Source organism: Triturus cristatus, chromosome 1_2, assembly GCF_964204655.1.
Source record: "Triturus cristatus chromosome 1_2, aTriCri1.1, whole genome shotgun sequence".
Lineage (NCBI taxonomy): Eukaryota > Metazoa > Chordata > Amphibia > Caudata > Salamandridae > Triturus > Triturus cristatus.
Window position 1 is genome coordinate 853,727,465 of NC_140580.1, and position 24,232 is coordinate 853,751,696.

Here is a 24,232-nt window from a genome sequence, read left to right on the forward strand (position 1 = left end):
CGCTACTTTAAAGTGGTTCTTGCATTGCATTTAAGGAATCGCAAAATGCGATTCCTTAAATGTAATCGCAATTTGAGAACTCACAATTAATTGCGCATTCTCAAATTGCGAGGGCCTTGATGCATCGCAAAAGCTAATTTTGCGATCGCAAACGGACGATTTTTGCGAATAGCACCATTTGCGATCACAAAAAGCTTTGATGCATGTGCCAGTTAGTTCCTTAGATTGAGCGAAATTACTGGAAATAACTCTCGACAAGAACCTTAACATGCAGAAGCACATCAGTGCTGCCACCAAAGGAGCGATCCTCCAAATGAACATCTTAAGAAAATTAAAACCTTTCGTCCCCCTCAATGAATTTCAGTGTGCAATGAAAGCCCTAGTGATTTCCAGGTTGGACTATGGAAGTGCAAGCCTCTGTGGCCTTCCCAGATCCAAAACGGTTCCTCTAAGGTCCTCTCTTAACTCTGCTGCAATGCTCATCACTGAATCAAAAAGAAACAACCACATCACCCCCAACTTGAAATCCCTCAACTAGTTACCTTACGAAGAAAGATCTCAGTTAAAAATTGCCGCATGATCCATAAAGCCCTACACTACAATACCCCGAGATACCTAGTTCAGAAGCTGGAACTTTCTGGTGGCTGCAGATCGTCCAGAAGCTCTTGCACCTTACTGCTGAAACCTCAGAGATTCCTAAAAAAGAGAAAACCTACAACCGAACTTTCTCTTGGATCGCGCCGTGAATTTGGAACCCTTGCCCTCTGAAATCAGACTGAATACCACAACAGTATCTTTCAAGAAAGAAGTTAAATTAATGCTCGGTCACGCAAGAGGCGATACCAGGATATCTTTGATCTCCTTGAAGATAAGACAGTTGACTTCCTGTTTATTACTGAGACATGGTTGGACGAGTTTTCTAATCCTTCCGTTGCACTGGCCAGCCCAGCCGGCTATAGAATTTCTAGGCTAGACAGACGACATGGGAGAGGGGGAGGAGTGACTATTGTATACAGAGATAAGTGGTCCCTCCAACAGGGCGTGCCTACATTTGGAAGGGAGTGCGAAGTTTTGGACTTTAGTATCAATGTCTCGCCCCACTTTACACTAGGTGGATCCCTGATTTATAGGCCTCCTGGGCCTGCTAGTGCATTTCTGAAAGCACATGGGGACGTTGTCATTCCCTGGGCTCTTCGTTTTGCCCATTATATTATCCTTGGCAACTTAAATATCCACCTCGACGAGGCAGCGTTGAAGGATATCCTCGATTTATTGGAGGTACTGTCCCTCGCACAGCTCACCCAATGGGTTGGCCTTCCAACGCACACTGGGGGCCAGACCCTAGACCCCCATCTGCATGAATGTTCCTATTACAGTCGAAACTCCCTTCCGGTGCCCGGGTCAGATCACTTTCTGACATACTTTTCCTGGGTATCGCCAGATGGCAAACCTCTGCCCCAGCTTGAATGTGAGCCAGTTTTTGCTAAAATTGACCCACTGGTATTTAGTCAAGCCTTGGGGGACTCAAGACCCCCTCCTGCCAGAAATTTTGCAGATGGGCTTGCAGGCTTTTCAAGCTGGATCTCTAATGCTGTGCCTCTCATAGCCCCTACCACCCGCCATAAACACTCCAGAGACTCCCATTTGAATCCTTGGTTCACCCTGGATCTGAGGACACTGAAGCAGGAGTGTAAGAAACTGGAGAGAGTCTGGCGCAAGGGGTATCGTCCTGAGGACAAATTAACACTGAGAAAGATGCAAAAAATGTATTATACGGCTATAGCACAAGCCAAAAGTCATGACTATGGGTCTGGAATCGATGCAGCTAAAAATAACTCTAAGGAAATCTTTTCCATAGTTCAGAGGTTCCTGGCTCCTAAAGCACAATCTAGCTTGATTCCTTCCTCTGCCTCCTGGTGTGAAGATCTCTCCATTTTTTTAAATGGAGAAAATTCACACCATACAGGCGACCTTTACCTCTTGCAAAAAGGACTCGGCGCCCTTTTTACTGGAAGCGCCTCAACAGCTCTGCCCCTCCACCAATTGACTGCTTTCGCCCCCATTGACTTACCCAGTTCTCTCAAAATACTTAAGGGGCTGAAATCTGGATCCCATTCTGACCCATGTGCTGCTAGACTTATAGCGGATGTGGCGGCTACTGTCAATCCTGAAATCAATAGACTCATTTCTATGTCCCTCTCTGAAGCTCTTGTCCCGGTCACTTGGAAGCAGGCTATGATTCTTCCTCTTTTAAAGAAACCAGTACTTGTCCCCTGTGCCTGGCAAATTACCGGCCGATCTCTCTTTTGCCCAACATGGCTAAGGTATGTGAGAAAGTAGTTACCAGGCAACTGACCGACTTCGTTGAAAGTTCAGGCCTTCTCCATCCCACTCAGTCGGGCTTTAGGGCCTCTTTCAGCACAGAATCAGCCCTGGTGGAAATCTTGGAAGCCATCAGAGACTGTTTGGATGCCGGCCGGAGGGCGGCTTTGGTTTTGCTGGACCTCTCGGTGGCATTCGATATGGTTCCTCATGCAATGCTGCTTACCCGATTGGCGGACATCGGGGTCTCTGGAAGTGCTTGGGCCTGGATTGAATCCTTCCTGAAGGATTGGACGCAGCAGATGGGGCTTCCACCGTTCTCCTCCTCACCAAAGAGAGTGACCACAAGGGTCCCACAGGGATCTTCTTTGAGCCCTCTTCTTTTCAATATTTACGTTACCCCTCTGGTTGAACTGGCTGAGGACTTAGGCACGAAGGTAATCGCTTACGCCGATGACACCCAGCTCTTGTTCACATGGGAAAAACACGAGTCCTCCATCTCTAACGCCAAACATTGCCTGACCGCAGTTTTCAGATTGTTGGCGGCGGCCGAATTGAAATGTAATGAGGAATAATCAGAAATCCTCTTATTTGGAAAGTTTCCCTCTAGCTTTAGAGAATCACTCTGGCTGTCCGACTCTGTTCTTCCTGCCTCCTCAGGGAACCCTGTCAAGAATTTGGGGGTTTGGTTTGAAGAGAAACCTCCTGTTCGCGACCCAGATCAAGAAGTTAGCAGGGACCTGTTTTGGACTTTTAAAAACTCTTAGGAAGTTCCTTCCTCTTCTTCCTCAGGCGGCCAATGAGACAGTCATACGAGCACTCATTCTTTCTCGGTTGGACTACGTCAATGCTCTATATGTTGGCGTCCCGAGTTACCTACTCCACAAATTGCAAGTGGTGCAGAATGTGGCTGCCAGGCTTCTCCTGAACATCTCAGCCAGGTGTAGCGTGAGACATCATCTTCGCACACTACACTGGCTGCCTGTTACTGAGAGGGTCAGGTTCAAGGCCTTAGTTATCGCCCACCACGCTCTGTATGCCACAGGGCCAGGCTATATGCAGAAACGGTTCTCCTTTTACACCCCCGCAAGACACCTTCGCTCCTCCTCCCTATCTCTGGCTCAAGTCCCACGTTTTCTTTTGCAAAGGATTGGCGGTAGCTCTCTGGCTGTTAAGGCCGCCTTAGGTTGGAATGATTTGCCCCTCGCGCTCCGATGTACTCAGGACTTCAGTCTCTTCAAAAAACAGCTGAAGACGCACTTATTTCCCTAATTTTGGCTCCCCTTCACTCTCTCAAGGCTCGCGCCGGGACACTCCTGTAGTATCTGTGCGCGTTAGAAGTGAAAATAACATAACAAGTACCACTTATGAAGAAATGTCTGCCCTAGATCCTAGGATCTCCTCTCCCGTACCTTGTTCCTTCCATGACACCTCAATTACACTCATGACTACTGCTCCCCTTTTATGCTATCGGTTTTGATCTTCCGACCCTGACATTGTGTTGTACCCGCCCTTATCATCAATGCTGCCATATCCTGTACTGTCTCTGCTATGATATTATTGATTCTATTTGTCTCTGATCAATTGTAAAGCGCTCTGATACCCGCAAGGGTCATGGCCTCGCTATATAAAACTTTCTAAATTATTAAAAAATAAATACATTATCAGTTACCATTTGCAAAGGGTCTGCTTCAACGCAGCCCCAAATGTGGCACTTTTTTAGGTAATTGTCAAACAACATTTTTTGTATGGAAACCTGCAAACTATGCTTAGATGATGGATTATGTGTGTTAAATCCAGAATTATGCAGACAACGCAGCAGCCACAGAATCGCTTAATTTCAGTGATTCTGTTTATACTTTAATATTCAGTGATCGATTAAAACTAAATTGATATTCTTTTCTGCGGCTACAAAGTTACTTAGCTGTTTTTGCGCATCTGATACTTTCAGTAAAAAACAAATGAAACAAAGACAGCTCTTTGTAGTCCAGTTTCAAGTGAGAAACACACAGTTCTGGCTCCGGCTCTTCAGAGGAGGCGAACAACAAAGACGAGCAAAAAGCCTGCAGAATTTGCAGATGTTGTTCCCAAAGAGCAAAACGAAGAGAAAGCTGATAAACAGAATTGGTTTCTTTCATGAGGCCCCAATAAGTGCTCTCTCTATACCGGGGGACAAAACACCCAGGACATGTTTTACCGCACTTCCGTCAGATTCGGACCGTGCGCAAACATCGTCACGGAGCCTCCATCCGTCAAGGTCTTGTCTGTGGAGGACTTTTATGCCGCTGGTTCTATTCAGCAACCAGTTGTTGGGGCCGCTGGTATTTCCCTGCCCACTTTGTCCGGCATACTTAAGCAAGTTTTGGACGCCATGATGTCTGAGAGTCGGGCCTGCATGAGGCTTCTGAAGGGCCGTGCAAGGCTGAGTGCAATGAAGGTAGCGCATTTATTTGTTTGTTTTGATGTGTCGCGCGCTAACATGTTGCCAAGGACACTTCGCAGCGCCTCTGGGAATGGTGTGGGAATCCACAGTCAGTCAGGCCTTCAGTTTGCAAAGGAGCAGAAGTAGGAAGATGCATCTAAGCCAAGGGAGAAAACTTGAACAGTAACTTACACAAGGTAAAGGGGTCTGATCTAGACAAGCATTGGCATAGCCAATAGGTCTCGCCTTTTGGACCTTATAGAACTGTGTAGCCATACAGAACATTTTCCTGAGTGCTGTGCAAAAACAACTTCTGGCTTATTTGAGAAAAGCGTACATAGGATAAATTAATTTAGAATTGGTTGGTGTTAGCTACAGAAATAGTACTGCAAAATTGGTCATCTGGTCTCTGGCTTAAATAGGTAAACTAAAACTAAACAGCAATAAACCACAGAATGCCTAAACTACTGGTGCAGACTTCAGTGGTTAGTAGCCAAGCACTCAAACAACTGTTAATAAATGAAGCAAACAAAACATTCCTCTCAACAGTGGTCATCTACCATCTCAAAATTGGTATGCTTTAAAGGAGTTAGCCGATACTTTGCAACACGTTTAGCAAGAAACGGTAGAGGGAAAATTGACACGCTTTTTCTAGTCAGTCGGCAACTACAGTTGACACCCTCGATACAAGTTTCAGCCGACAGGGCCACATATGTAATAAACATAGATCATACTCATTCTATAAGCAAATGTAATGCATAGTACTGCAAAACACATTATTGGCGTCTAAGACTTCAATATCCAGTCTCTCTGCCATGGGTGTAAAAGTTAAGAGCGTCATTTTATGGTTTGAGAAACACATCCAAATAGTCAGCTGGTCATAATACTTCAGTCCTCTGCTGAACAGACATGAGATTAAAAAAACTACTCAGCAATTTAGCCCCAATTGCTTTTCAAAGAAAAAAAGAAAAATGCCTTTTCAGCATTAAACCTGTCAGCTCAACAGGAAGCAAGGATAGAAACAAGCCTATGACAAACATTTCAAAAAGAGATGCCACATGAATGTGAAGCAAATCGCAAACAAAACTGTACCTCACCTAGGACTGCAAGTGAAGCATTGTGTTTGCAAAAATGCAAAACAAACACAAGCATGGGCACTTACAAACCAGTCCAAGAACGCTGTAAAGTGAAAACACTGGATATTTAACATCAGCCCTACAATAAAATGTAAGTTGGTGGGAGGACCATGTAAGCAGGATCAGCATTAACAAAGAGGAATTTTTAAGTCTAGTTTTTCACAGGGAGCACATCCATGCACAAAGTAGTTCCCTTCAGGGCCAAGGACTGCTAGACAATGTTTGCTTTTTGAGACCAAGAAATATTTTTGCTTTTCCCAATCTATAGGCAAGTCCCAACATATTCACACCTCATAGTTGGTTGCCAAACTTTTGTCTGTCAGTGCTTTTATTCTTATGCTTTTTTTTAGATTGTTATTGTTGCTCTCCATCAATAGGTTTCTGTAAAAAAGATAACAAAACAAGCACTGGCAAAGCCAAAAATGTTGACAGCCAGTTATAAGGTGTGAACATGTTGGAGCTTGCCTATGTATTTTTACTCGTTACATTTTCACTGAAAATGGAGATGAACCAAAATTTGACTTTCTCCTTTCTCTCGAAAGGAAAACATATAAATCCTCCATCTGTGGGCAGATCTAAACATCAAGCACTTTGGAGACAGTGGCAAAAGCCCTCCTTTCGAAAATAATTCCCAAACCAGTGCCACTAGCTCTGCAACCAACAGAGAATAATAGGTGCAAGCTAGTTGAATTAAGATATTGTGCGAATAGTGCTAACGCAAATTCACTAATGCCCAGCATAATAAGAAACAACGTGACGAGAATGGTGCAATATCAGACTTCTGAGCATTAAGCAGCAAGACGGCGACCATAGTCCCTCACTAGCAACTGCGAGATGTGAATTGGAGGCCATGATCTGGCAGCTATGCTATGAGAAACAATTTGGACATCAAAGCCTGTCTACCTGTAGAAAATAAGATGGCTGAAGTTGCAGAGCCACAAGAGTCACGTTCATTCAAGTTAATGTATGTGTGCAAAACATGAACCAAACATTTACACAGTAACCCTGAATTGTTATGCTCCGGTGGCACACGCCCTCTCTGTCCAAGCCACATAGCTTCAATATTCACTCCCATCATTTTATGCTGCCTCACATGGCGTATGGCTCTCTATGTTTTTTGATGTGGCTTGTTCAGGGTGCTTAAAGTGTGCCACTGGAATGCGGTAAATGTGGGCGCTATGTAATGCAAGGGAATTCAGAGTCAATAAGACTGACCAAGTAAAGAGGGTGAAATTAAGGTTATTGGCTACGAATAAAGAAGGGGTTAAGATAAGTGGCATATTAATACTGGGGACAGGATGTATGATTGCAGAGAGGTGGCGGCAAGCAAAATATGCATAGGACAATCAAAGGGACACGAAGACATATGGGGTCAACCTTTAGAGGCCCAGAGCCTAGGGTCAGGCTGAAGGACACACGAATCCAGAGGGTAGGTCATCAGGTCTAGAGGCTGTTGTGGTTACAGGTATGTTGGGGCGACAGTAGGCAAACAAGTGGCTCAAGTTCAATACACGGAAGGCCAGACAAAAAAAGCAGCACGTTTGCACTCAGAAAGTCAAACAGGGTAGCTCATTTATTCTTATTATGCATTGATATAAGCAGTTAAGGTGACAACGTATCCACTACTTACATGGACTGCCTGTAAATCCAACCCAGCATCACTTCTCCGTTATTGAGTGCTTTATGAAACACATGCGTCTGCAATTCCAGTATTACCGGGTAGTATAACAACCAATCCTGTGGCTGAATTTATTCTGGTAGTCATCTGGGAGTGGGTGGGACTGTAATGCGTAAGGTGACCTAAGATTAGAACATGTCTCCTCTTTAACGAATCCTAGTACTTGCATAGAAGTTCAGCATGCTGATTGGCTGCTTAGACTACACATGTTACTGCTGTGGTAAAACACTGTATGAGCTTTCTGTGATGAATAAATTAGTTACGGAACTGATAACCAAGGCTCTCTCACTCACAAAGTCTTGCCTTACTTTGAGATGGCTACAGCTTGTAAAGCGGAATCAATCACCAGCAGTCTAGTGTCAGTTCTGAAGTAGTTCTTACGAAAAACGCAAGCGCAGTACGTGCTAAGCTTGGCGTCAGTGTACTTTCTTTGGTCTGGCGGAAGCACATTACCCTCCCATGGGCCTGGTGCTCCCAGAGTCTGAGGCCCGAAAGCGACCAGTCCAGGAGGAGCAAAGGAGGCATGATGGTTTGGGGCGAAGCCATGAACATGACTTAGCTGAAGGGCTGAGAGACAGGAAAGTAACACAATTCGACAAGCACCGCCCTGAGGCATGGAAACAAAACATGAACACTTATGGGAAGTGCTTATTCCATTTTAGAACAAGCAATGGCACTTTCACGGCCATGCGGCCGCGAAAGTGAAAGTAATGGGGAGCGATGCGGAGGAAAATATAAAAAAGGCAGATGGCGGCTGCGCGCGTGAACGCAAGCGCTAGGCCAGCCAAAGTGTGGGGTAGCACTTTGAAAACGTACCTACTAAATGTCTCGCAGAGCAGTGCATGAGCTCAGCGAGACCTAAAAAAGGAGCTGGTGTGGACCTAAATAGTCTGCATATAGGGCAAGGTTCCTTTGAACAGTCTTGTCTTCAGTACTTCTTTGAAGGATGTGAATGAGGGAAGAGCATGTGGCAGGATACACCAAGGAGTTCCAAAGTGAGCATGTGAATGCTTGCCTCTTTACCCAGTGTTGTTGGATGCGTCGATTGCCAAGCGGCGGCTACTCCGCTTTGGCGGAGGAGCATCCCTCCCCCCACCAACTGCCTCAAAACGTCAGGAAAGGAAAAATAAAATGATAATAAACACATTTTATTTTTCATTTCCTGCCGAGTCTTTGGGAGCGCGGCCATGGGTATAAAAGGCTGCAGGAAGAGTGGTTGGTGCACTGTGATCAGTGCGCATGACGGTTTGGCCGGCTATCTCAGCCCAGCCAAACCGTCATGTGCACTGAAGTTGTCTTGAACCCAAGCTGCTTTGTAGGGTTGGAGACAGCAGGCACAGGCTCCCAGTCTTACCGGGAGCGCAAATTTAGAGTGCTCGGGCCAATCCTGACACTGATTCCAGCATCATGAGAACAGCATCAAGATTGGCTGCAGGGGAGTCTGGGAGCCTGTGCCTGCAGAGGGGAGGAGCAGAAGAGCGCAATGCAGCCGCCTGCAGGTAAGTTATCGTTTTTTTATGTTGTCATTTGTCCTTAGTCGTCCCCCGACCCCTGCCCCCGCCAGTCTTCGACAACACCAGCCTCTACTTGAATGCACACATGTCAGCTGGCGCTCGCACAAGGGCTAGAGAGCACATTCTCCTCAACAGGATGGCGATTAAGGTGCTGATTACAGGTTAGCAGAGAAGGTACTCCATTTTTTAACCATATTTTACTAGGTTTTGTTTGTTACAAATCTTTGTCTCATGTCCAATACTGGTAACACAAATATCTTTCTTCCCAGGCTATGAGGTCCGTGGGGTATTCAGTTCTCTAACAGGTCAGTCCAGTGCCAACACCGTTTATTCAACACAACTGTTAATGCCATTTCATAAACCCCTTTACCCTCCCCGCTCATCTCCCCTTCCTGGAGATTGTGCTCAATTTCAATGGTGACGGAGTACCGTCCCAGCCAAACTCACAATTTGCCTGCCTAACTTAGAGGTTGGTGGACTGACAGTATGTCGACCGAATGCCTACTCCGGCTCCCTCACTGACAAGCTCCTTCGATGGTCCAGTCGAGGAAAGTCATCGGAGGATAGCCACTCAACCGTCTGCCCACTTTAGAAATGGCTTCTTGTTTGCTGTCAATGACTAGTGCGACAGTAAAAAAAATCATGAACCCCCTCATCATGGGAGAGAACTCCCATGCTGCTGGTTCATTAGTTTTACTTTATTTAAAAACAAACTCCCTAAGTGGGAGCTTGTTTTTGATAAAAGTAAAATGATGTAAAAGTTTGAGGGATTGCCGTCCTGTTTGACGGAGCCATCCATCAAACTTTTACAATTTTGACAGGAACCGCAGTCACAGCGACTGCTGCCATTTTTCTAAAACAGGCCCTTTAAATGTACAAATAAAATTCGATTTATTACCATGCAAATTATTATGGGCGGGCAGTGAACTCTGCTCCGCTAGCGGAGTTCACTGAGTTTTGCCCACTCCATGAAACACAAAAAAAGGTCCACTCCTGGCATTGAAATTGAGCTCACCAGTCACCACCACACTATAACGGCGGTACCCCAGTTCCTACTTCTCTGACATTAAAAACATAAGTGATGCCGAGAATGCAAGCGTGAGGCTATGATCAAGCTAACTTGTATTTGCTCAACCAATCAGCATGAATTGAAATTGTAGTTCGTACATGATCGGTTCATCAAGTACAAGTTAACTTTGATGAGAGCCTCATCAAAGCTAACTTGTACTTGCCGAGCCAAAGTTTCACTTAGGTAGCATTTCGTACTACTAGGCAGAAACTTCAGTTTGTTAGAAACAGTGCCTTGTGGGTGAAATATATCTCCGTCAGCATTAGAAGACTCCACAGTTACCCATTAAGGACAGGTAAAATTACACCAGAGTCCATAGAAGGAGGGCTCTTAGGCAGATGCCCTGCATGTCGTGTTTTTCCATTCCCTGTCTCCTCAGTGGTGTCTGTCGTGGTGATTGCATCCACATATTCATGGTTAGTGACATATGCATCTTGATCAGAGGTTGCCTCGTCACCATCTGGCAATATCAATAAACACATGTGCAGAAAAGTCACTTACAAGTTACAAAAACTTGTGCCCTCATACTCAGTTCTTATATTGTCATAGCACACGTACAATCACAGGCCTCTTTGTTCTCCCATGTCTTCACACCACAATGACTTCAATAGAGCCTACATTCACATTCAGTATCACTAGTACATGTTATCGGACTGAAATTGTATCCCCAGCCATTGGTGACCACGAGCTGCTACCTTGTTTTATTTCACTTGTCCTTCATTCATTTATCCTTCTTTAAACGTTGAACCAATTTTGAACTGCTCTTTATTTCTTTTCACTCGTGTTACTACTTTGGCTTGCACCAAAAAGTTGTCCCAATTTTTGTTTTTCACTGTAAGAGTCGTTTGTGAGCTCAAGCATCAAACAAAGAGGAATGTGTCCTGTGCTTGTTAGTGCGGCACTTTTAAACTGCCTAGCACTTGTTTTTTACTGTGGGAAAAAGTGCACTATTTCCCAGTATCAGGAGTGTCCCACTAGAACAAAGATATAAGGCGCCTGTCCTACTGTTCTTTTAGTGCGATGGATTAGTCACGCACAAGTGCACACTCCCCTTTGTCAGCCATGTCAGTCAAGTAAGGTGTGTATTGAAAAGTGGCCACTGTTGGTTTCCATGAAGTTTGTTATTCTGACCCACAGCAGCATGTCACAGGATGAATGGTGGCGGACGGCCATATTGGTCCTGCCTCCAACTCTCCCCTTCCAACCCTGAATGGTTAATTACAGTTCCAAATGGAACGCTGACCACAGCGAACTCTCCCACTTATATCTATATGCACAATCCAACTAAATACGAACTCCCCCCCTCCCACACACACAATACCAGATGCATGTAACAGGCTACTCTGGCCGAGCAACACTACCAAAAGGAAAGCAACGCATTTAACCATAGCCCACAAGTTTGAAGCCTGTACCGCAGGCCACAACCCAAAGTAGAGGTCAAACGATCAAAGGGCCAAAAAGAAAATGAAGGAAGGCACACACTATGGTAGGTTGACCACCAAAACATTGAAACAGCTCGATGTGGCGATGCTGCTGCAATCGAGCCGCGAATATTCAGATCCACTCCACTGAGCAGCTGAGGATCAATGGAGGGAAATGGGTGGTCTACTGGGAGACCCATGGAAACCAAGGAAAAGACCTGTGTGTCTGATCCATCTGCTTTTCATTCCACCCTTCTACCTGATAGAATGAGATCCACCCCTTCTTGATGTATCTATGGTTCATGTGAAGTATGTTAAAGTGGGGGTTAACCCTCGCTTCACAGGGACCCTTCTCGCTCAGGACACATTTAAATGTACTTCATCTGTGAACATACGAGGCAATAAGAAATCTCATGCGTGTGAGGAGATGGAGCGGGAAGATGCAAATTCTTGGGTGAAAACTAGGTTCCCAGAACTCTTATATGTTTGGAAATTCAACCCTGAGTGGGCTGCAGACCGTTGGCTAGCTGCACTGCCGGAATTGGTATTGTATTTTATTGTACATTTTAACATTTATACAGCACTTACTCCCCTAAGTGGGGCACTGAAGCGCCTACACCGTGCAGGGTGTGTGGTTAAAGGGGTGATGTCTTTGTTTTGATCCTGTGTGGGGAGTGTTTCCTGTCACCTGTGATGACCACTGAGGCCAGTTATCGTGTTTTGGGGTAACGTGCTAATCAGTTTGATGAGAGTAGACGTATATGGGATAGGCATGCATGGTAAAGTGACAGCTTTGATCAGTTCCGCGGGTCCCTTTTGGTATTTCTTATGATCACAGGCCACTAGGCTGATCACTGCACAGAGTTGTCCATTCTGAGACATTTTTACTTCTGTTTATGGTCCCGGGCAGCCATAGGTGGGAGTGACGGTCTGCAGATCTGCAGAGATGGACTTCATTACAATCATCTCTTATATGAACGTCATTGTGAGATTCAAAAGCAGGTCATAACAAATAGTTAGCGATGGAGAGATACTGCTGAAGCAGAATAAATATTAATTGGGAAGAAGACACCCTTCGCTATTGTGCCATCTATGCGCACAAGGAGGTGGCATGCCCAGCTGCACTGATGGTATTTAAACTCAAGCATATTTTGGTGCAGGTGTATCGGAGGGTAACCCACCATGGAACCATTGGCCAGTCAAGAGCCAATAAGATTCAGCTACAAAATCACTTTGTCCAACATCCAATCTTCACCAGGCAATAGCTTCTCTGTGGTAATATGTCTGTCTTGCCAACTCTCCTGAGACAGAAGAGACACAAGACACTAACTTCTTAGAACTTTGGGGATGGAGAGGCTTGTGATTTGAATCTAGTCAGACTCTGAGCGGGATACCCCAAGATCTCAGTACATACAGGGCCCCTACAAATGCAAAATGTACTATATTAGATGATGGGGTAAGAAATGAAGGTTAAATAAATCAGGGTTAAGCAGGCCCGCCAGGATTTCACAATTTTGCGATCAGCCCAAAAATAAATAAATCTGCAATTTTGGAAAAAAACCTGCGATTTTGCAAAAGTGCCTACAAAATTAGCATTCTAAATAAATTGAGGCTGATCCTCCTTTTATTGGCTCTGCTGTGTACTGAGACAATAAATGAAGGTGAGCAACAGGCCAGCAGGAAGCTGAGGTGTTAAGAGCCTCTATCGCCTACAGGGCCAGACTGGGAACTGAAACCGGCCCTGGCAAAGAGCTAGGCCGGCCGCGGGGTGGGGAGGTGGGGTTCAAGTGGAAAGCTTGCCGCTTTTGTTTTTGGGGGGCAAAATTGCAGCTCTGCTGCAAAACCAGCCCCGGGTAACAAAAACAGCTCCCCAGGGGTCTAAAACCAGCCCCCACCCCGGTGGCCCATCTGGGAAACGCCCAGTTCCCGCTACGGCCAATCCGTCCCCGATCACCTCCCTTTAAAATGCACAGGGCCCTCCTACGTTTCTGACAGGCCCCGCCCTCCCCGCTCTTTGTTTCCTGTGAGCTGCTGCCCCTTGATTCTTTATGCTTTTGCTGCTTTATATAGCACAAGCTCAGCAGTATTGGAGTGCTTCACATGAGCTCCAGTTTCATTAAACAAGTTTTCAGCCACTGGTGAGATTCATTGATTTCTCTAGAATCACAGGATGTTGAGCCAACGCCGAGTCTCGAACCTCTAGGAATGGAACACGTCATGTGATCTCCGAGACAGTCCTCCCGTCTGTCTGTCTCTGCCTACACGTGACTGGTGATCCAGTTCACTCAGTTTATTGCCCAAGACAGATATATGTTTACAACCTGCAGATGCCCATTTTAAGTTCCAGTACAACCACCACAGCCGGGCATCTTATTCCAGGTAAATGAATCCTAATATTAAAAGTCGGCAGGTCTGGTTTTAATGCCACATTCTCTCCTCTACTCTACTCTGTCATCCACTCTGTGCCTCCTCTCTTCCCATTGTAAACACCCCTCCCCAACAACCCCACACCCTCGTTGCCCTCCCACTCCCGAGTATCTAGTGTGCCCCCTACTCCATCTGGCCCCCTGCTGCCCTGTGCACCTTGGGGATACTGGCTGTCGCATGCCGGAGAGAGCAGAGTTTTCACATTTAGATTTGCACTCTCTGGCATTAGACACCCTCCTGCTCTGTGGCACGGTACTGCTGGGCACTCTATGCCAGGTCACAGAAAGTGACCTGTCAGAGTTTCCACCGGTGAACGAGTCCAACCTACTGAAAAACATACTGCAAATTTTGGGGTTGGGGATTGCAAGTTTAGCTTTTGTGCTGAAAAATTTGCCATCCCAGGCCGCAAAATCCTGCAGGGTCTGGTGAAGAGTTTGCTGCTGAAATCTGTACGCCACGTACAGGTCAGACGTGGAACCCAGGGGATTGGCTACGTCTTTCATTGTTCTGAATTGAAGTGAACACCATCAACTGGGTAACACTAACAAATGTTACTCAAAGCTAAGGCTGGCCAGAGGTCGCGTAGTTTCACTCTGCAGAATTACGTGGAGTTACCCAAAAATCTCCGCCCAATTCTGTGGAGTTCCGCAGCCGGGCACAGTATTGCTAATGAGAGCCCCGGCTTATACTCGCACAAGCTGTTCAAATGCCAGCTCAGGTATACGTATACCCAAGTGCTTTGTGCCGTCCTCTCACTTGCTCCTGCTGTTTTATGCTGCCTTAATGTACATTTGATTACTCACATCAGCCTTTGACGGTGCTGAACCAGCACAACGTGTGGCATTACTGCTGGGCCCTCCTCCACCTCTTCGTCATTGGCTTACTGCTCTTCCTTGCTGCACCACCAATGCCGCTTCTTCTTCCTCCTCCGAGTCCTCTCCTCTTCCATTTGGAAGCAGGGCCACCCGCCGGCTCTGCATCACCTTCTCTGGAGACAGCACTGCTCGGCCTTCCTGCGGTGAGGGACGGAGCCCCCAGGGGGCACAGGGGATGATGGCTTCTGCTGTGCCCCAGCACCCTGCAGCGCCCCCTGCCTGTCCCTCTTCCACCCACAACACCTCCTCGCTCTGTTCTTCACCGGACTGCTGTGACCGAATGTTGCACCACATCCATTTCCCCTGCGTCCCCTGACATCAGCCCCCAAATGGCGTCCAGCAACATCATTCAAGGCAAGGAAGGGTGCATGTGACGCCGCACACAGCACTCTGACGACAGTTGGCCAGCCTATCGGCACCATGCGGAGAAAGGCCTATCTCCTACAGAAATATGCCTTAAAATTGGCCTTAAAAAGGGTATGATGCCGCGAGGGTGAGCACGGGCTGGGTAAACTCCGCCCTGACTGCTGGCGGAGTGCAGTGTTCGATGAACTCCACACTCCAAGAGGAGTGCAGAGTGAGCATAACTCTGTGAATTCCGCTGGCGGAGCGGAGTTTACCGCCCACCCTTATTCAAAGCACTAGGGCTCGGTAGTTGCTCTGTAAAAATAAGTTATTACTGATGCTGAATTGAATTGAATTGAAATTGTATTTATAAAGCGGGATGGCTACCCTGAGGCCTCCCAGCGCTACAGACAACACAGCCAAAACCAGTAGGATGCAAATTAGTGCTAGTTTTTATAGAGCCAAGTTTTTAGGAGCCTCCGGAAAGCAAGCAGATTGGATTCCTGTTGAAGAGAAATAGGGAGAGTATTCCAGAGGATTGATGCGTTATACGTGAAGGATCGTCCACCACTTCTAGCTCTCTTTATTCTAGGAGGAATAGAGAGGAAGGCGGTGGTGGATCGGAGAGCCCTTCTCGGTTGGTAAGAAGTGATTAAAGATTGAATAATCGAAGGGCCAGTCTTCCAGAAAGCTTTCTGGGCAAGACACATGGCTTTAAACTGAATCCTCTCTTTGATCGGCAGCCAGTGTAATGTCTTAATGGCAGGCGTTGCCGATTGCCACCGTGGGGTCTGTAGAAGGAGGCGAGCAGCGCAGTTCTGTATAATCTGGAGCCTATTGATGGTTGAATGCGGGGCACCCAGATAAAGAGCATTGCTATAATCGAGGCGAGAAAGAATGAGCGCCTGGACCATGATCCTCCTGGCTTGAAAAGGGAGGAGATGAAGGAGCATTCGAAGCATTCTGAGTATGCTAAAACAGGAGGCCGAAAGTTTTACCGCTTGATGGCTAAAAGTGAGAGAACGGTCCAGCCATATTCCCAGACATTTAATTTGCTCTTTTGGAGCTGGCATGGGCCCAAGGCAGTTGGGCCACAGCAAAGTTGAGTCAAATACGGGAGCATTGCCCAAAAGCATAAGCTCCGTTTTGTCTCCATTAAGCTTAAGGCACGAGTGGTCCATCCATCTGGCTATCTCTTCTAGGCAACAACCTAGAGTGCTAGGCGATCGCTCAGGGTGGTTTAATGCCACCACTAACTGATTGTCATCTGCTGATGGCCAAGATGGAGAACATTGCACCAGTCTGCTGTTCCTGATGGTATTATGTTAAATTATGTCTTCACTGCTATGTCTGTAAGCACCGGCTGTGGTCCAGGAAAAAACATATCACATACATCAATAAATGAGCCTAAAATAGAATTAAAGTCCCGTTTTCCTCATGGCAGTACACAGGGGTTAAACATGTATGGTATCAATGAGTCAGTGGGCACTATAATTGCAATTCGAGTAGGATTTTGTTGATTTCTGAATACAATGTAAATCAGCTGGTTGGCCCTTTTCGTTATTTTCCATTTTACCTCTATTTGCACCTAGTTTCCTCATGGGAATGCCAGCTTTTTCTGCTTGGTTACTGATGCCTCCTTTGTTGCATTGGCATTTTGATGAACCACCTGCATGTTTTCGGTTGTGTACTTTGTGGTGCAATTGGCAGTCAGATAAAAGGCTGTGAATAAATAGTGGTAATGGACGCTGGAGAAGTGCATGGCTTCCGTTTTTGAGGCACTCATTGTTCTTTGTCTATCAATGGCCCTTACACACAACAAATACCATTTGTGCACATCAGGAAATATTCAAGGACTCGGCGTACAAAGCTCTTTTGCAATCACAAACCGTAGGATTTCCAAAATTACAGGGTTTGCAACCGCAAAATGTATTTTTTCAGTATATCAAAGGCCTTTCACGAGTAGGAAATTGGTTGCAACTTGTAAAAGGGCTTCAGCAATCCTTTCCAAATTTCAAATGGAAGGGGGCGTGAAAGGGACGTCCCGCCCCTAGTTGCGATTTGGAAAGTAATGTATCAATATTCTGAGACTGCAACTGCGATCGCAAACCATTAATGAGTTACCGACTCCCAACTTGGACTGATAACTGATTTGCAAGGAGGAGGGTGCCCCTTCCAACACGGTCAGCTTCGTAAATCTAGTCAGAGGCCTGGGGGGCATGCAGTGGGGCTGGAACTATTTTTAGAGCGGGAGTGCTGGCCAATAACGTCACCCCCCCTAAAGGCCCTAGAGAATATATGACAGTTTTTTTGCTGATTAATTAGGCAGACCGTTTTGTACCCACTGCAAATACATAATTTGCGATGTGACACATTAGTACATAGGTCGCACCATAAATTGCATTCCCATTTGCAAATCAGTTGGTGTACAAGTTGCAGAATCGGCGGTGGCTCCTCCGCTGTGGTGGAGGAGCATTGCCCCCCCACCCCCGACAGCAGCAGCAAAAATTTAAAAATAAAATGATAATGAACCAGGTTTATTATCATAATATTTTTCTCTGTTGGTCGAGTCTTGGAGACGGGGCCATCACGGGGGCAATCACGAGGGGGAGTGGAGGGCACTGTTGTCAGTGCGCATGTGGGTCAGGGCGGCCATCTCAGGACAGCCAAACCGACATGCGCACTGAATCTGTCTCAAACCAGAGCTGTGTTGCCGGATTGGAGACAGCAGGTTCAGACTCCCTGTCCCTCTGGGAGCGCAAATCAAGGGCGCTCAGGTCAATCCTGACACTGCTCTTATGCTGCTAGCAGCATCAGAGCAGCGTCAGGATAGGCCAAAAGGGATTCTGGGAGCCTGTGCTGGTGAGGAGCAGAATAGCGGCGATGTGGCAGGTAAGTTATTTTTTGATTTGTTTTTTGTTGTTTTATTGTTGGCGTTCGTCCCCCCTCGCCTCCAGCCCCGCCACTCAGCCCTGACACCAGCTGCTACTGCACAGAATGCCTCATTTGCAAATGGGAATGATACATTGGTCACTGGTCATGTGACTAGCTGACCAGGCCAGAGCCTATGACGTCCCAGTGCAATGGGCAATGCAGCCTGACTGGGATTGGTGTGAGAGCTGGATTTGGAGAATTAGAGGGCAAGCAGCAGGTTGTGTACTAGCTCTGTCGGATTATTGTGCGGGTCTACTGACTTCATAGGTGCTAAGGTTGGACTTGCTCATAGAACTTCACTGGGGCCTCTCCCATGCTTTACATGGAGGAGGCCTAGATTTCCAGCCCAGACGTATTGTCCAAGCTGGAGAGGCCCACCTGTCAGAGAAACCCGTGGTTGAAAAGCACGCGCAAGAATTATAGGTTTGTGGGTGAACTGCCAGATCCACTATTGTGACACTAACAATGGGGTGCCCCAATACTGGCTAAAGACCTGCAGAAACAAAGGATGAATAGAGGCAGATTGAGTGAGGCAACTGAATGAACCCAGAGGTATGAGAAGTCTTATCCCACAGATACAATCAGCTAAGCACAAACTAGAGCCTCACAGGCGTCCTTCCGAAGAGGTTTGTTCAAAAACACTTAATTTGACGACCCCTGCCCCTCTGCTTACCATGAGGTACAGTGAATGTGGCGTTTCCATCTAGCTTCCGGCACTGGGTCAGATAAACACCTAAGACGGGGTCATTGTTCTACACAATGTTGACTACTCAAGAAATGTGATTCATTTATTGGACTATGGTGGCAGGAAAAGGTGTTGGCAAACAGTTTATATTGTGTTTTCCCGGAATATAAGGCCTTATCGCTGATGTGAATTCCGATTCTCACAAATTAAAGTATTTAATGTGTAACTAAAATGGTTCCTTCGAATTGTTTAGACGGTTACACAACCTACAAGCCTGTAAAAAGAAAGTGAATGTATTGTCCTATATTTCAAAACTCCCCTTAGGCTTCAGGAAAGGCATTTTAAGAATTCACTGTTTTCTTGGGTTTCAGGCAGCAGACGTTTGTTGTACTTATGGCGATATTTCTCTAGAGTCAATTACTATAGGGGAATCCCAGAACTTGCCACAAGTGGTTTGATTTTTGTGTAAACTTTGACCTACTCGGGAAAAGCATTCGTGCAGGGCCTGTTTGGATGTTCAGCCTTCAAGTGTCCAAGTGTAGAAATAGGTAATTGAAGTTGGGGGGGCTTCTATTTATTGTCATTGAGTCCTTTATGTGAAGAGACAAGGTGGTGGCTGCCAAGCTATAGAAGGAGCCCACTCAACCAGGACTCCCGCCCACATTTCAACTTCACCAATAAAAAGAATATTGGACACTTGGCATGAAATGAAGACAATGTGCCTTATGTGAACTGCAATGCATTCCATTCTGAAAGGGAAATGGCCTTGCCCTTTCCATGTAATCCATAGAATACCTTCAAACCTGGAGCACTCTGGAAAAGTAATGTACATGTAGGACTTTTTGACATGCGCTTAGTATACATTTCCATGGGATTTAGTCATGTAACAAGGGCAATAATGTATAATATAAATTCTAGAGAGGAGAGTAAGTCGTAAGAACTCTGAAGAAATCCCAATATCATCTGTAGTGGGAGCCAAGCAATTCAGCCCCATAAGAGTGCTGCACTAGTGCCACTGGCCCATGACTTGGTGAGGGTGCAACGACTGCCAGTCTACCAAGACGAGCATTTTGCAACACTGTCCAACAGTGCATTGAATCGAAATTGCATTTATATAGCGTTTACAAACCGTGACAAGACGGTGAAGCGCTTTACAGTGAGTATCATGCTATTGAGGAATCCAAAGTTAATGGTTACTCCTGCATTGGGTTTTGGGACTGTGCTGAACGGAACCTTTCCAGACATTCACTCCGGTTTCTTTGTGGTACATTAATGAGATAGATGTGATACTTAGAAGGGGTTTTGTGAGAAGCAAATGGATGATTAAATAAATAAATAGGCATATTGTTAGGTTGCAGGAATATGGTTTCAAAGAATGAGATATTAAGGCAGATGGACATTCGATTTACCGGAGTTTATATACGGAGGAGGGAAGCAGAAGGCGGAAGAGAAGGAGAGGGTAGTTCAAAAGAAATACTGTAGGAAGCATTTTTAAGTCTAAGTTAATGTCAATATTTCTGGGGGGGTTCGGATAGCATTGTTTGCGATGGCATGCAAACTTTGGATGTAAATCTGTAGCAATAAATATTTCAAATTCTGCTGAAAAAGAATGTGGCTTTTATCAGTCTTTCTAGAGACACTTGAATTTTCGAAGAGGCGGCAGCACCTACTTGCCCAGCTACCAAAATCCGACCCCAGTGCTTGTTGAGAGACCCCTTTTATGAGCTACCGCCAAGTAATGTAACATTTACACACATCCCAGCATCTGTAATTACCTTCAGACAACACCATTGAGAAAGTTAAGGTCTAAACTTATTTGAGGCAGGTGATATTATTTTTAGTTCTTGTGCACGCATGTGATGCTACTTCAAGCTCTTATGCACACCGCCCCACTGTGTACAATGTAATCAACACTTGCAAACCCAATAAGGAGCCCTGTGTATACAAGTACATTCAATACTAGTTGTGTTACTGTTTATTTAAATCATTTTACATCATATAAAAACTGCATATGTAAAGATATGCTATGTAAACACCCCGAACTTAAAATATAACAGGGCAGTTGAGAAACACATCACAGCAGTCGTCATTCGTAAAGTCAGTGTATCTTTATCTGACCCACAAGGACTGTTTCACGAGGACACCGGTCATTACAGGCAGGCTCTGTCCCTTGCCCCCACCCGAAGAGCACCGGGCCCCACAGAACAGACACCGCGGTGCTCTGGATGGATGTGTTTGAGGTCATCACAGCCCCCCAGTATTTACCGGGTAGTTTTGTTCAAAAACACTTCATTTGACAGTCCCTGCCCCTCTGCTTACCGTACAGTGAATGCGGAGTTTCCATCTAGCTTCCTACACTGGGGCAGATAAACACCTAAGACTGGGTCATTGTTCTACACAATGTTGTTGATTACTCAAGAAATGTGATTCATTTATTTAACTGTGGTGCCAGTAAAACGTGTTGGCAGAACAGTTGATATTGTATTTTCCCGGAACATAAGTCCTTATCTCTGATGTGAATTCAGATACTCATAAATAAAGTATTTAATATGTAACTAAAATGGTTCATTCGTCTTATTTAGACGGCTACCCAACCTGCAAGCCTGTAAAGAGAAAGTGAAAGTATTGTCCTATATTTCAAATCTCCCCTTAGGCTTAAGGAAAGGCATTTTAAGAATTCACTGTTTTCTTGGGTTTCAGGCAGCAGATATATGTTGTACTTATGGCGATATTTCTGTGGAGTCATAGACTATATGGGAATCCCAGAATTTGCCACAAGTGGATTGATTTTTGTGCAACGTTTGACCTACACGGGGAAAGCATTCGTGCAGGGCCTATTTGGATGTTCATCCTTCAAGTGTCCAAGTGTAGAAATAGGTTATTGAAGTTGGGGTGGCTTCTTTTTATTTGCATTGAGTACTTTATGTGATGACACAGGATGATGTCTGCCAAGCTATAGAAGGAGCCCACTCAACCAGGATTTCCGCCCACTTTTAAACTTACACCAATAAAAAGAGTATTGGAAACATAGGGGCATATCTATAAGCGGCGATATAAAATTATCGCCGTTTTCGGCCGAAAAGCAGCGATAATTTTATCGCTATATTAGCAAGGTCACGCTTTCGCGTGAAACCTTGCCTTAGCGCCTGAATTCCTAACGCCCATCTTTGCACCTCTAATGAGATGCAAAGTGGGCGTTCCTCCCCAGGATAAGCAACATTTCTCCTATTATCAAGCCTCACGCAAAGCAGCATAGTGACAAGAAAAGTAGCGATAACCTCTGTTATCGCTACTTTCCTTACGCTTGCTTTGAAACTGACTTAGCCATGATATCCTATGTAAGGTGGATATCCTGGCTAAGTATGTGAGGCCCTATCAGCAAGCTATCACCAAACTTTCCAGCGATAATCTCACGTTTGGCAGTTAGCGCTAGGATTTTTATCGCTTTTGAGATAAGCATTGCTAATAGCACGCTTTCTCAGCGATAAAAATCCACGTTAGCCAGCGATAATTATCCTAGCGCTAAGTGCGCTTAGCGATATTTATCGCCGGTTGTTGCTGATATGCCCCTTGGTATGGAATGAAACAGACACCGCGGTGCTCAGAATGGATGTGTTCGAGCTCACCACAACCCTCCAGTATCTACTGGGTATCGTTCTGGATGTAAGTGGAATGCATCACACCGACTGGTAGATTTGGTTCGTAAGAAGGTCTGCTGAAGTGAGCAAAGTGGAAGGTGGATTTTATATGATGGTTACCTTCTCTGAAGCGTAGGGGAGATTGTCTATGCATGCGCCAAGCACTATATTCTGCACATGATCCAATATTTCAGAATAGTAACACACACTATTGCCATCTGGTTCGGATGTTGAGCACAGCAGATCTGATCATAACCTAATGCACCACAAGTGTTCCATGCTTTCATCTTTCGAAGTGGCGACATTCCGTGAACAGAGATAGGACCGATGTACTCAAACTGTTATGTTATCCATTGTCTTCAGGGGTCATCCTGTACTATTAATCTCTGGCTAAACCAAGGGACCCATAATTACAGCGATCCCCAAATTACAACCTGTTGCTTTGAAGGGAATCCCTTGGTAGCCCCTGGGAATGGATGGGCCTGTCCCGTTCCCTAATCTCCTCACCCCTTCAACCCATTACTTGAACCACGGCTGGTTGAGGTAAGTCTTTAGTTTTGAAGTGCACCAATTGTACCAACAGGTGATGCTGGTGAACTCCAGAGTAAATTAAGTCTAGTGTCCAATGGTCACAGGGACCCGTAGGATGTTTATTATTTAAAATACTATAAATATCAGTATGAGCACAAGTGGGAAAGGATTCTATTCACCTTTTGTAGCCTATCTTTAGGGGTAGTGTGTGTGATCAGAAATATAATTTTGTGTAAACGCTGATTTCAAGACGTAGAATGGATGCTTCTAGCAAAGAAGTCTAGGCCAGCTCATCTGTCGCGTCTTCTCTAGGGCCAGTCTTAGTGAGTTACCTAAGATGCCCCACCACAGCAGCCATGCTTTGGGGGCTTGCAATTAGCCCCAAGTGCCTGAGGTGCATTTTGGGGGTGGCACAAGTATAATTGATTTGTCCCAGAAGAGGGTCCGGCTTGAGTGGCTGGAATCTCTAATGCAGTTAGATTTCTTAGCGATGGGAGCCCCACTTCAGCTCATGGAAGATCTACATCATCACATACTGTGTGAACCAAAAATGTGGACCTGCAACATGACCTGTGCAGGTTATTTAACTGATCCCACAAAAGCTCTCGATTTTGGCTGCCTGGCTACTGTTTTGTCTTTGTCAAAGCCCCAGACTATTAACGGGTTAAGTGGAGGCTGATCAGATACTGACACATGTCTTATCCAACAATCCAAAGGAGAACAGAGAAGTGCTACTGCCGGAAGTCACCAAGCATTGCTGGAGCAAGGTCTTATTAAAGACTAAACCAAGTACCATATACTCCTTCACAGCCATCATGGAGGATTGTACAACTGAATATCGAGAATAGGAATATCGTGACTCCGTAACACCGTGGACAAAATATCGAGGGACAGAATATCGAAATGTAGGTGCATTAGACGACTTAAAAATGTACTATTCTTAACTCCACATCTGTGTACCTTGAAGATATATACAGCATCATGGTATATATTTGTGGAATTAAGTATAGAAAATCTATACATGCTTATCTTTTGACATTTTGTTCTGTCCCCACAAGTCAGCTCTTGACCCTCCACGCTCTGATCCAGAGGGTTAGGAAGCTAGTCGAGCAGCGCTCAAGTGCGGCTATCACACACTGAACTCGACACAGTCACTGAGATGAGTGGAGGACAGACTGCACAAAGTGTTAATGGACATGAAGAATATGACTCTGAGAGATGCTTCCTCACATATC

The 24,232-nt window shown here is 45.6% G+C and overlaps 1 long non-coding RNA gene across 1 annotated transcript in view; it reads right to left on the minus strand.

Moving 5' to 3' along the window:
- Positions 1-21,201, minus strand: part of LOC146868154 (uncharacterized) — a 77,851-nt gene extending 56,650 nt beyond the window's left edge. Inside the window, exon 1 of the long non-coding RNA XR_014966183.1 lies at positions 21,148-21,201. This is a non-coding gene — a long non-coding RNA (uncharacterized LOC146868154). The remainder of the gene's footprint in view (positions 1-21,147) is intronic.
- Positions 21,202-24,232: the final 3,031 nt, after the last annotated feature.